Below are 10,624 nucleotides of genomic sequence, written 5' to 3'. Positions count from 1 at the left end.
ACTTTGAGAGCCTTAAATTGACCGAATTTGGGAAACTCGCCACACATTGTAGAACCATCTAGGTCGAGCTCAGTCAAATGCCCCAGAAAAGTAAGATCTGTCACCCATGTTGGTAAATTGGTACCTTTGTAGAGTATGAGTGTATTCTTAACAACCCCAATGCAACCTGAGGTTTAGGAGCATCAAGGACATCCCAGTGCTGGTTCAGTTTGTCTTTATTTGCAAGACTGCACGCTTTAGCTTCTGTTTGAGTTACATATTATTGAAGACTAGATAATTCTAATTCACCACCATGGTTTAAGCCATGTATTTCTCCAATAGTACTGCAACCAGGGCTAGAACCCACCACAAAATATGTTAATGTCTGCAGAGAAGTGACTTTCCCGAGTTATGGAGGTATGCACTCCAGTGATCTACAACCATTAGTATATAGTTGACAAGATTTGTCATATACTTCATATCCTTAGGAAGTCAACCAAGACTCTCACAATTAGAAAGGGTAAGGGTCTGTAGATTATATAGTATGCTCATTTCCCTGGGAAGCTCTTTGACCCACGTGTTCTATGAGAGATTGAGATACCTCAGGTGCTGTAAGTGCCTTGGTTCAAGTGGAAGTTTGCACAATGCAAAGAGTGGAAGTGCATGCATATGAATGTACTTCGACAAGTGTGGTGTTGACCCAACAGTGTGTTTATCTGCATACAACAGCGAGTGGAGAAATGTAGAGTTCTTTTTCCAGATAATCATACAAAAGAGTTCCGATATGGCGATAGACGAGAACAAGTGCCTTGTAGGGCCTCACGACAACAAGTAATTTTGATCATGCATGTCAATTATAGTACGACAACTTTAACCATTACACATGAGACAATGTCATGCATAAGATCATGTATCTTGCATACTGCTCTAGAACGGACCCCCCCCCCCCCCCCCCCCCCCCCCCCCCCCCAAAGAATTTGCTTGAGTTGGTTAAAGAATGACCTCCAAGTTTGCTTGTTAAAATTTTCTTTGCCCACCTTTTCAAGATTGTCACCTTCCACCAATGGTATGTAATCACGTGCCATCCATAGCTGGATTAAAATCTCCACATCAATCTGGTAATCTTTGGGAAATACTGCACAAATATCAACGCATTGTTTCAAGTGTGATGGCAAGTCATCATAGCTGAGTTGGAGTATTGCTAAAGTTGCCATCTTCTCATTGCCCGTGTTGCTTCTGGTTAGTATGTTCTTCCATTGTTTCGTGCTAGTCTTATTACTCAGCATAGATCCAAAGTCTTTGGCAGCCAAAGGGGAGCCCCCACATCTATCCATAATCTTTTCAACCATGTCACTTATCTTAGTTTTGTTTGGATTTTGGAAATTGAATGCTCTTGTCTCAAATATTTCCTTCAGGAATATGTTATCTAGATTTATGAGATTAAGACTGCATTTAGTGCACGTCTTCATAATTTGAGCCACTTGTGCATTACGAGTGGTCGTCGGTATTGCAATTCCCTTGGCACCGTGCTTCAGGAAGGTCCTGAGTTTTTCTTACTTATTAACATCTTCATTCCATACATTAATCCAACACAATAAGGTATCTCTTCCCACTCCCTTTCTTCTGAAGTTGCTGCAATGCCTTTTCATGATTAATCTCATTGGTCTAACAGATGTTGCTTGCAACCTTAACAATGTCAAAATTATCAGACACCCACCAGCACCTCTAGAGCTGGAAATACTCCTGGATTTCCGGGTCATTGTAGACAAGCCGAGCAAAGGCGTTCTCGCCCAGCCCACCCATTCCAACAATGGAAGGGTGATGATCCCTGTCACTAGCTTGACCAATCAATATACTCACGATCTACTCTTCTCTTCTTATATGGACATCCTGACAATGTCATTCTCGGAGTCGAGTATGGTGGAATCTGTAATGCATGCGCCACTACTTAGATACACTAGCGGATCTAGAATTGGACCAACAAGGGGGCAACATTATGAAGGGTTGTAGTTTTTTTTTGCAAAACACATTACAAATAGTTAATAAAGTACTTCATATACATATGAATGCACTAGTAAAAAACGTTCTGGAAAGTGTGTGTGTGTGTGTGTGTGTTGGGGGGGGGGGGGGGGGGGGGGGGATGGCCCCCATGACCGCCACACTAGAACCTCCCATGCTTAGATGGTGGTGCCTATTGCATCTGTTTGAATCCAAAGGTATTCATCCATGTGACAAGGCCATCAATGGTTTGCACAATTCTGCACAATTTCTTGCCCATCCTGAAAGGAAATACGATGGGGTTGTGGGCAGGGAAGACGCTTACGATATCAAAACCAAGCTTGTTGTAACGCCCCTTCTTCTTGGTGTCACGCCGGAGTACCTTGTACTTGAGCTCATCGATCGTTCCCCTCATAGGGTACCTTCTGGATAGATAAAAGATGCAAGTGTATCTCCTGGAATGAGCTTGAAAAAAAGCTTATGCTGTGTCAAGGAATCAACACATTATTCTGATGAACAAGTAAATCGTATCGGTAAGTATTACATGAGCCAAAACAGAGACCGGAAAAGTTTTAATATACAAAGACCACATGCATTGGTGGCACTAAAAAATGACAAGGATTAACTTATCGAGAACTCCATGCAGGACATACAAAAATCCATTTGTGCAGCAAGATCCTAGTAACATGCTGAGAACCAATATAAATTTTACGCCACGTCATGCAGATTTTCTGGAAAGAAAACACAGTGGTCATAAAAAAATTTCTCTCTAACTCCTCCAGCAAATAAGTGAGAGAAATGACCTCTTAGATTAGGATTAGTGTGCTCCAGCCATATCTTAGTTCATTCAATAACAATAACAGCAAAATATGTTTCAGCTGTAGCAAGTGAACCAGTAACACCTAAACTAATTCCTCTGTAAAAACCTGCAAATAGGTCCACAGTAGAAAACAACAAGAAATAGAAAGTCAGGAATACTAAGTTTATCATGATTACTGTTAATGTTGTGAACAAGTTCAATCAGTTGGTCATTCTTAACCTTACTCACGCAGTACGAAATTTCGTAGATTACAACAGCTAATACTACAGTCTTTCCTTCCATGTGCATTGCACTCTTTTGGAACTGTGTGTTGCCAGTTTCTCTGAACTCTATTACAAATTATCACATAGTCTACTGTCAAAGTGCAACAAAATTTGGTGAAAATAAACCATCATAAACATATGTAGCTAGCATAGTGAAATATATAAGTCTTTCTAATTTTTTTGAACTATTTATTGGCATCATGAGTGGGCAAAGATATGACATAGCGGTTGTCAATTTTCCATCGAATGCAAGGCAATAGATAATAATAACATGAAACATAACCTTTTCTCAGAGAGCATGTTACTGTATAGCCATCGAATGCAAGGCACATGTTATTGAAACCTAGCCTCATATTGCATAGAAAAAACCTATTTTGTGGAAAACAAAACATACGGTTCATATCATTAATCATGTCGACATTATAAGCCCAATAAACCACAGCCTTGAAATTAGAGCCACCTCCATCCCATACCCTCATCTCAAGCAAATGCATACCATGCCAAATTTAGAAGACATGAGCACAACCGAGGATGCTAGCAATCAGCTATCAGCGTCAAGTGAAACGAGAGAGGGGGAAGAAAGAGCACCCATAGAAGAAGTCGGTGAGGTTTGGGGACAACGATCGGTAGGTTGGGCTCCGGACGCTGACCACAAAAATTAGGGTGGGGAAAGAACAGATGCTACCTTATTGTGACATGACACCACACACACCACCACTGTGACGCCACCAGGATCAACATGCCGGAGACGGAGAGGGGGACGGGGACCTGCTGCCTCGCTGCCAGGGGACGGAGGAACTCAAGTAGAACCCCACGTGGATCAACTGCTGCTGAGGAGCACCTGAGTATGTGCGTTCACGATGCCGTCCTCGGAGCTAAAATGCATGCATGGGCGCGTCCAACTCCGGCGTTCGCGAGCGCTAGGAACTAAGTAGGCGTGTCGTCACGCTAGAGCACCCTGGTACCACAAACATCATCAGTGCATGTAATTAATGAGCAAACCTACAGATTTGTGCAACAGAAGTATTAGCACCTTATTCTATTTCTCAATTTCAGTTTGGTTTAATTAGTAAAAAATATCTTGGTAATGTACAATGTTTGGTTGTCATGACAACTCAAGCTTATATAATTTTTAAAAGAATACTTTGTCACTTCTGTTGATTGCACATGAGGCAACAATCTTTATCTTATTACCCTTATAGAGAAGTACTCCCTCCGTTCCTAAATACTTGTCTTTCTAGGCATTTCAACAAGTGACTACATACGGAGTAAAATGAGTGAATCTACGCTCTAAAATATGTCTACATACATCCGTATGTGATATTCATTTGAAATGCCTAGAAAGACAAGTATTTAGGAACGGAGGGAGTAATTAGCATTTCACCAAAGTATTCAAATGCCTGCATAGTATATTTTACTTCAGTTTAGCTAGCAGCGCACCTGTCCTTATCATTGTTATTTTGGTCAGAAATGCTAGAGTAGTAGGTACACTAATTAGTTGATTATATAAGAAGACATGGACATGGAGATATATTTTTCGGAAGAACATGCTACTTCAAGTGCACGACTAACTATTATCTGGCCTGCACATTGGCAGGACAGCTTGGGCCTCATTTTGTACTAATCATTTTCTATTTGTAGTTCCTTGATCTTCATCAGCGATCCATAGTGCGCTGGTCCAAATCCATCATTTCACTGAACTATATGCAACGAAAAATCTGACTATTCATGACATGAATCAGCGAAATTTCCATTAGCAGGAGGAAGGCCATGCTCCTGTCAGCTTCATTGCGTACAACAATACCAAAAGGTAGAGCAAGTAAGCTCATATTAATTCAGTTTCTACTGTAAACATCAACAAATAAAACAAGCAGGAGCAACACAAACAAGAACGAACTGAATTAGCTATTGCAGCAGCAGAAAGGGGATGTAAAAGTAAAACAGTCAGTCAGCGAGGGGGGATTGGATTGGATTGGCACCTGGGCTATCCAGTCGCCGAGGGAGTAGACGACGCTGCTGATCATCATCTTGGCAAGAACCGGATTGGCCTTGAGGGCCTCCTCGTACGCCGACCAGTTATGCTCCGACATGTACCGCAGGATCTCAAAGATAGTCCATCCCTACACCTACACCAAATCCAATCAAGAGAAACAAAAGATAGTCATCCATCACGAACCACCAATAGATCGAGATCATGGCTAGCTATTAGTAGAAGAAGTAGAGGCTATTGGGCGAAAACCTATCAGCAAAAAAAATCAAAACTCACAATCTCTGCCAACGACAACCATGCCTATATATGCTGGTCGGCCTCCCCTGGTGACAAGCTGGCCGGCTTCCTCCTTGGAGAGCCTCCCTCTCATCCGTCTGCCCTCCTTCCCGGTGGTATGCTGACCCCGGAAGCTCGCGCTCGTCTTCCACCCAGACATCGGCGGCGCTGCACTGGATCTGGTTGGCCGCTCGTCGACGTAGTCCATGGAAGCGACGGTTGTTGCGGTGGCGGAGGCGAGGAGGCCGTACAAGGGCGGCTTGCACGGGCTGCGCCACGGTGACCGAGACGAGCATCGAACGGCGATGGAGATGGGCAGTTCATCGTGGCGGACGAGTGTTGGGGCGGAGGCGAAGGTGGCGATTTTTCTCATGAGATCGAGAGAGAGGACGGATCGGGAGAGAGAGGTGGGGGAGATTGGGACTTGGGAGTTGGGAGACGGGACGTGGGACGGGAGTGGGTCCTGTTTTTTTAATTGCGCGAAGGAAGGCTGCGAGGGAAGGTGGAACCAGGTCGCGAGGGGTAGTTTTTCTTTACTGCGTGCGAAGGGGAGGGCGGGGAAGGAGGTCGAACCATCACGACGTTCGATCCTCCTTTAATAGTAGAGATAAGCTATGAAGATAGGATAAGACGTTAGCTGATCCTGTGCATGCGCTAACAAACTGGCTGCCATAGCAGCGGTGATCTGTTGCCAACGTAGCGGGTTACACGGGCAGTTTCAACACCCCCGCAGTCGAAGCCTCGCCGGCGGTGATGCAGAGACTGGACCGGAACTCTGTGAAGATAGACGGCGGCAATCCCTTTGTCATAATGTTGGCGAATTGCTGCGAGGTAGGAACGTGAAGAACCCGGACGTGGCCGAGCGCGACCTTCTCTCGTACAAAATGGATGTCAAGTTCAATGTGTTTGTCCGGCGATGATGCATTGGGTTGGCAGACATGTAGACCGCAGACACGTTGTCGCAATACACCACCGTAGCATGACGGACGCGGTAGTGAACCTCCGTGAGCAGTTGGCGTAGCCATGAACACTCAACGATGGCGTTCGCCATGGCACGGTACTCGGCTTCGGCACTCGAGCGCGAGACTGTGGGTTGCCGCTTCGAAGACCATGAGATGAGCGCCGGCCCGAGGTATAGGCAGTACTCCGAGGTAGAGCGGCGCGTGTCCGGACAGCCCGCCCAGTCGGCGTCGGAGTAGGCGACGAGGTCGAGCGATGACGATGCAGGCAGCGTGAGTGCAAGGGTCAGCGTGCCGCGAATGAACCGGAGTATGCGCTCCACCAAGGCCCAATGGACGTCCCGCGGCGCATGCATGTGCAAGCATACTTGCTGCACCGTGTACGTCAGGTCGGGACGTGTCAGCGTGAGATACTGCAGCGCGCCAACGATGCTGTGGTAGAACGAGCCATCCGTGGCGAGCACGCCGTCCATCGAGGACACCTTGGCCTTGGTGTCAACTAGAGTGGAAGCGGTCTTGCAGTTTGTCATGCTGGCGCGCTTGAGGAGCTCCAGCGCGTACTTGTGTTGGCAAAGGAAGAAGCCGTTGGGGCGCCGGGTGACTTCGACGCCGAGGAAGTAATGCAGAGCGCCCAAGTCCTTCAACGCGAACTCGTTCTGGAGGCATGATATGAGGCGGCGAAGAAGCGTTTCGCTGGAGGCCGCCAGCACAATGTCGTCGACGTACAAGAGGAGGTGTGCAGCGTCCCCTCCATGCAGGTAGACGAACAATGACGCGTCGGACCATGTCGACACGAAGCCCAGCTCGACGAGGAAGCCGGCGATCCGTTGGTACCACGCCCACTGTTAGAATTAATGGGCTAGGCCCATAGCAATTTCTGAAATCTCAAAGCCCATGTGTAAAATGGCAAGTGGTGGTGCTAAGTTTAGTCCCACCCCGGAAGTTGAAGAAGAGTTGGACCTCTTTATATAGTGGGTTCTCTCCACCACTCTAAGTGGTGTGTGAGAAGAAAAAGGGAAAACCACACGCGCGCGCTCGCTCGCCGGGCCGGGCCGGGACGTGCAGTGCCGTGCCGAGCCGAGCATGCGACATGCGCGTGAATGGTCCGCCGAAATCCGATCCGTCTCCTTGCAGGAGCGCAGCTTCCTTTTGCCGTTTTCTTTTTATGTCTTGGCAGACATGTTTTTGATTTCTTGTCCGGAAAGTATACGAATTAGAAACCGAGTCGGTTTGGGATTGTGATCGCGACACAATACCGCCTCTGGTCCTAATATATATACAGCTACCGGCTGCGGCCAGAAACACACCGAAAACACCTAGGGTTTTGCCTCAACTCACAACTTGCACCGCCATCATAGTCTACTCCATCCCAAACGCCAGCGTGCATCGGCGCGTGGGAGAGCAGGCCTCCGGAACCGTTCGTCTTTGCGATCCTGCACCGGGAGAGAACAAATTAGGTTTTTGGGAAGCGCTGCGCGCGACTGCTCAAATTCTTCATCACGGGTCGTCTTCCGTCCAAGTCGGGCGGTGCTACTCATCGTTGTATTCATCGCCGTCAGCAGCAGATCGTCGCCAACATCGTCATCAACACCGTCGCACCCATAATAGCTAACGATCAGTACGTTCAACATCCTCTGTTCATGTCTGTCTCTACAGCTATTGTTACGTGTTTGCTGCTGTTATGCATGTCTTGTTGTTCTTCTAGTTTGCTAGATTATTGCATGCTAGTATCTCTTCTAGTCATGAATTATTTACTGGAATTAATCATGAACTTGCCTAATATTTCAACAATCCAAAAACCTAATTGTAGGCAATTTCCTGAGTTAACTATGGCTGGATTCGCTGATGCACTGAGGCCGGATAAGTTTACCGGTGTGCACTTTAAGAGGTGGCAGGTGAAGACCACGCTCTGGCTTACTGCTCTGAAAGTTTTCCACGTTAGTGTTGGTGCTCCAGAGGGAATGACTGACGAAGTTCAGAGAAAATTCCAGGAAGCCAATACTATGTTTGTGGGATGCATTCTGAGTGTTCTTGCTGACCGTCTGTGTGATGTGTACATGCACATAAATGACGGAAAGGTTCTGTGGGATGCACTGAATGCAAAATTCGGTGCAACAGATGCAGGCAGTGAACTGTACATCATGGAGAGTTTTCATGACTACAAGATGGTGAATAACCGTTCTGTGGTTGAACTTGCTCATGAGATACAGTGCATTGTGACGGAACTTGAACTCCTTAAATGTGTTCTACCCGACAAATTCGTGGCTGGGTGCATGATTGCAAAGTTGCCTCCTTCATGGAGGAATTTCGCCACAACTCTGAAGCATAAGAGATAGGAGATATCAGTTGAAAATCTGATTGCATCTCTTGATGTTGAGGAAAAAGCTCGGGCTAAAGATACTACTGAAAAAGGAGGTGAGGTTCAGCCTACTGCTAACATGGTGCAGAGGTACCCACAGAACAAGAACAAAGGGAAGAACAAACCTGTTTTCAACAAGCCTACCAAGACTACTACCTTCAAGAAGAAGAAGTTCAACAAGGCTGAGCTAGAGTGCTACGCCTGTGGGAAGCCTGGACACTTTTCCAAGGAATGCCCTGAACGTGCAGACCGCAGAGGGAAAACAAGCTCCAAGACTGTCAACATGGTGACCGCTAGCAATACTGATGGGTATGGTAATTTACCTATTGTGCTTTCAGTATTTCAATCATCTTCGTGGTGGATTGATTCGGGTGCTAACGTTCATGTGTGTGCTGACATCTCCCTGTTTACTTCTTATCAGGTCGCAAGGGATTCTTCCGTCCTAATGGGGAATGGGTCACATGCTTCTGTTCGTGGCATTGGCACGGTGGATCTGAAGTTTACTTCGGGAAAGATCGTGCAACTAAGGAACGTGCAGCATGTCCCTACTATGAACAAGAATCTAGTTAGTGGCTCCCTTCTATGTCAAGATGGATTTAAGGTAGTTTTAGAGTCCAATAAAGTAATCGTGTCAAGATTTGGACAATTTATAGGAAAAGGCTATGAGTGCGGAGGCTTGTTCCGCTTTTCCCTTTCAGATTTTTGCAATAAGTCAATAAACCAAATTTGCGCTAGTGTTAATGATGATGCAAGTATTTGGCACTCTCGTTTATGTCATATTAATTTTGGTTTAATGTCTCGGCTATCCAGCATGAGTTTAATTCTGAACTTCACAGTTGCCAAAGGTTCTAAGTGCCATAGTTGTGTGCAATCTAAGCAACCTTGAAAGCCTCATAAGGCTGCCGAGGAGAGAAACTTGGCACCTCTAGAACTCATACATTCTGATCTTTGTGAGATGAATGGTGTGTTGACAAAAGGTGGAAAGAGATATTTCATGACTTTGATTGATGATGCGACTAGATTTTGCTATGTTTATTTGTTGCAAACTAAAGATGAAGCATTAGACTACTTTGAAATCTATAAAGCTGAAGTTGAAAATCAACTAGAGAGAAAGATCAAGCGTCTTAGGTCCGATCGTGGTGGAGAGTACTTTCCCAAAGTTTTTGATGAATTTTGTGAGGAACATGGTATTATTCATGAGAGGACGCCTCCCTATTCACCTCAATCAAATGGAGTGGCCGAGAGGAAAAACCGCACATTGACTGACTTGGTGAATGCCATGTTAGACACTGCTGGTTTATCTAAGGCATGGTGGGGGGAGGCTCTATTGACTTCATGTCATGTCCTGAATAGAGTTCCCAACAATAATAAGGAGAAAACCCCTTATGAGGAGTGGGTTGGGAGAAAACCATCACTTTCTTATTTGCGCACTTGGGGATGTTTGGCAAAGGTCAATATTCCTATTCCTAAGGAAACGCAAACTTGGACCAAAGACAGTGGATTGTGTCTTTCTAGGGTATGCTCAATGGAGCATTGCTTATAGGTTTTTAGTGGTAAAATCTGAAGTACCTGATATGCATGTTGATACTATAATGGAATCTCGTGATGCAACATTTTTTGAGAACATATTTCCTATGAAAGATATGCATAGCATTGCTAGATTTTCTTCTGAGATAATTCCTGAATCTAGTACAACAGATGAATATTTCGAACAATCACATGAGGAAGTCCTTGAGAAGGATAACAATGAAGTTCCTATAAGGAACAAGAGACAAAGGATTGCAAAATCCTTTGGTGATGATTTCATTGTATACCTTGTGGACGACACACCCAAGACGATTGCAGAAGCATATGCATCTCTGGATGTAGATGATTGGAAAGAAGCTATTCATAATGAGATGGACTCAATTCTTTCTAATGGAACTTGGGAACTAACTGATAGACCATATGGTTGTAAACCTGTGGGCTGTAAGTGGGTGT

General features: G+C 45.4%; 1 pseudogene; it reads right to left on the bottom strand.

Moving 5' to 3' along the window:
- LOC109776202 (uncharacterized) overlaps positions 1-5,782 on the bottom strand; it is a 6,805-nt pseudogene extending 1,023 nt beyond the window's left edge.
- Between the last annotated feature and the right edge of the window lie 4,842 nt (positions 5,783-10,624).

This window comes from Aegilops tauschii, chromosome 1 (genome assembly GCF_002575655.3).
Source record: "Aegilops tauschii subsp. strangulata cultivar AL8/78 chromosome 1, Aet v6.0, whole genome shotgun sequence".
NCBI classification, from domain to species: domain Eukaryota; kingdom Viridiplantae; phylum Streptophyta; class Magnoliopsida; order Poales; family Poaceae; genus Aegilops; species Aegilops tauschii.
Note: the sequence above shows the minus strand (reverse complement) of the source record. Positions and strands in the feature narration are given on the sequence as shown.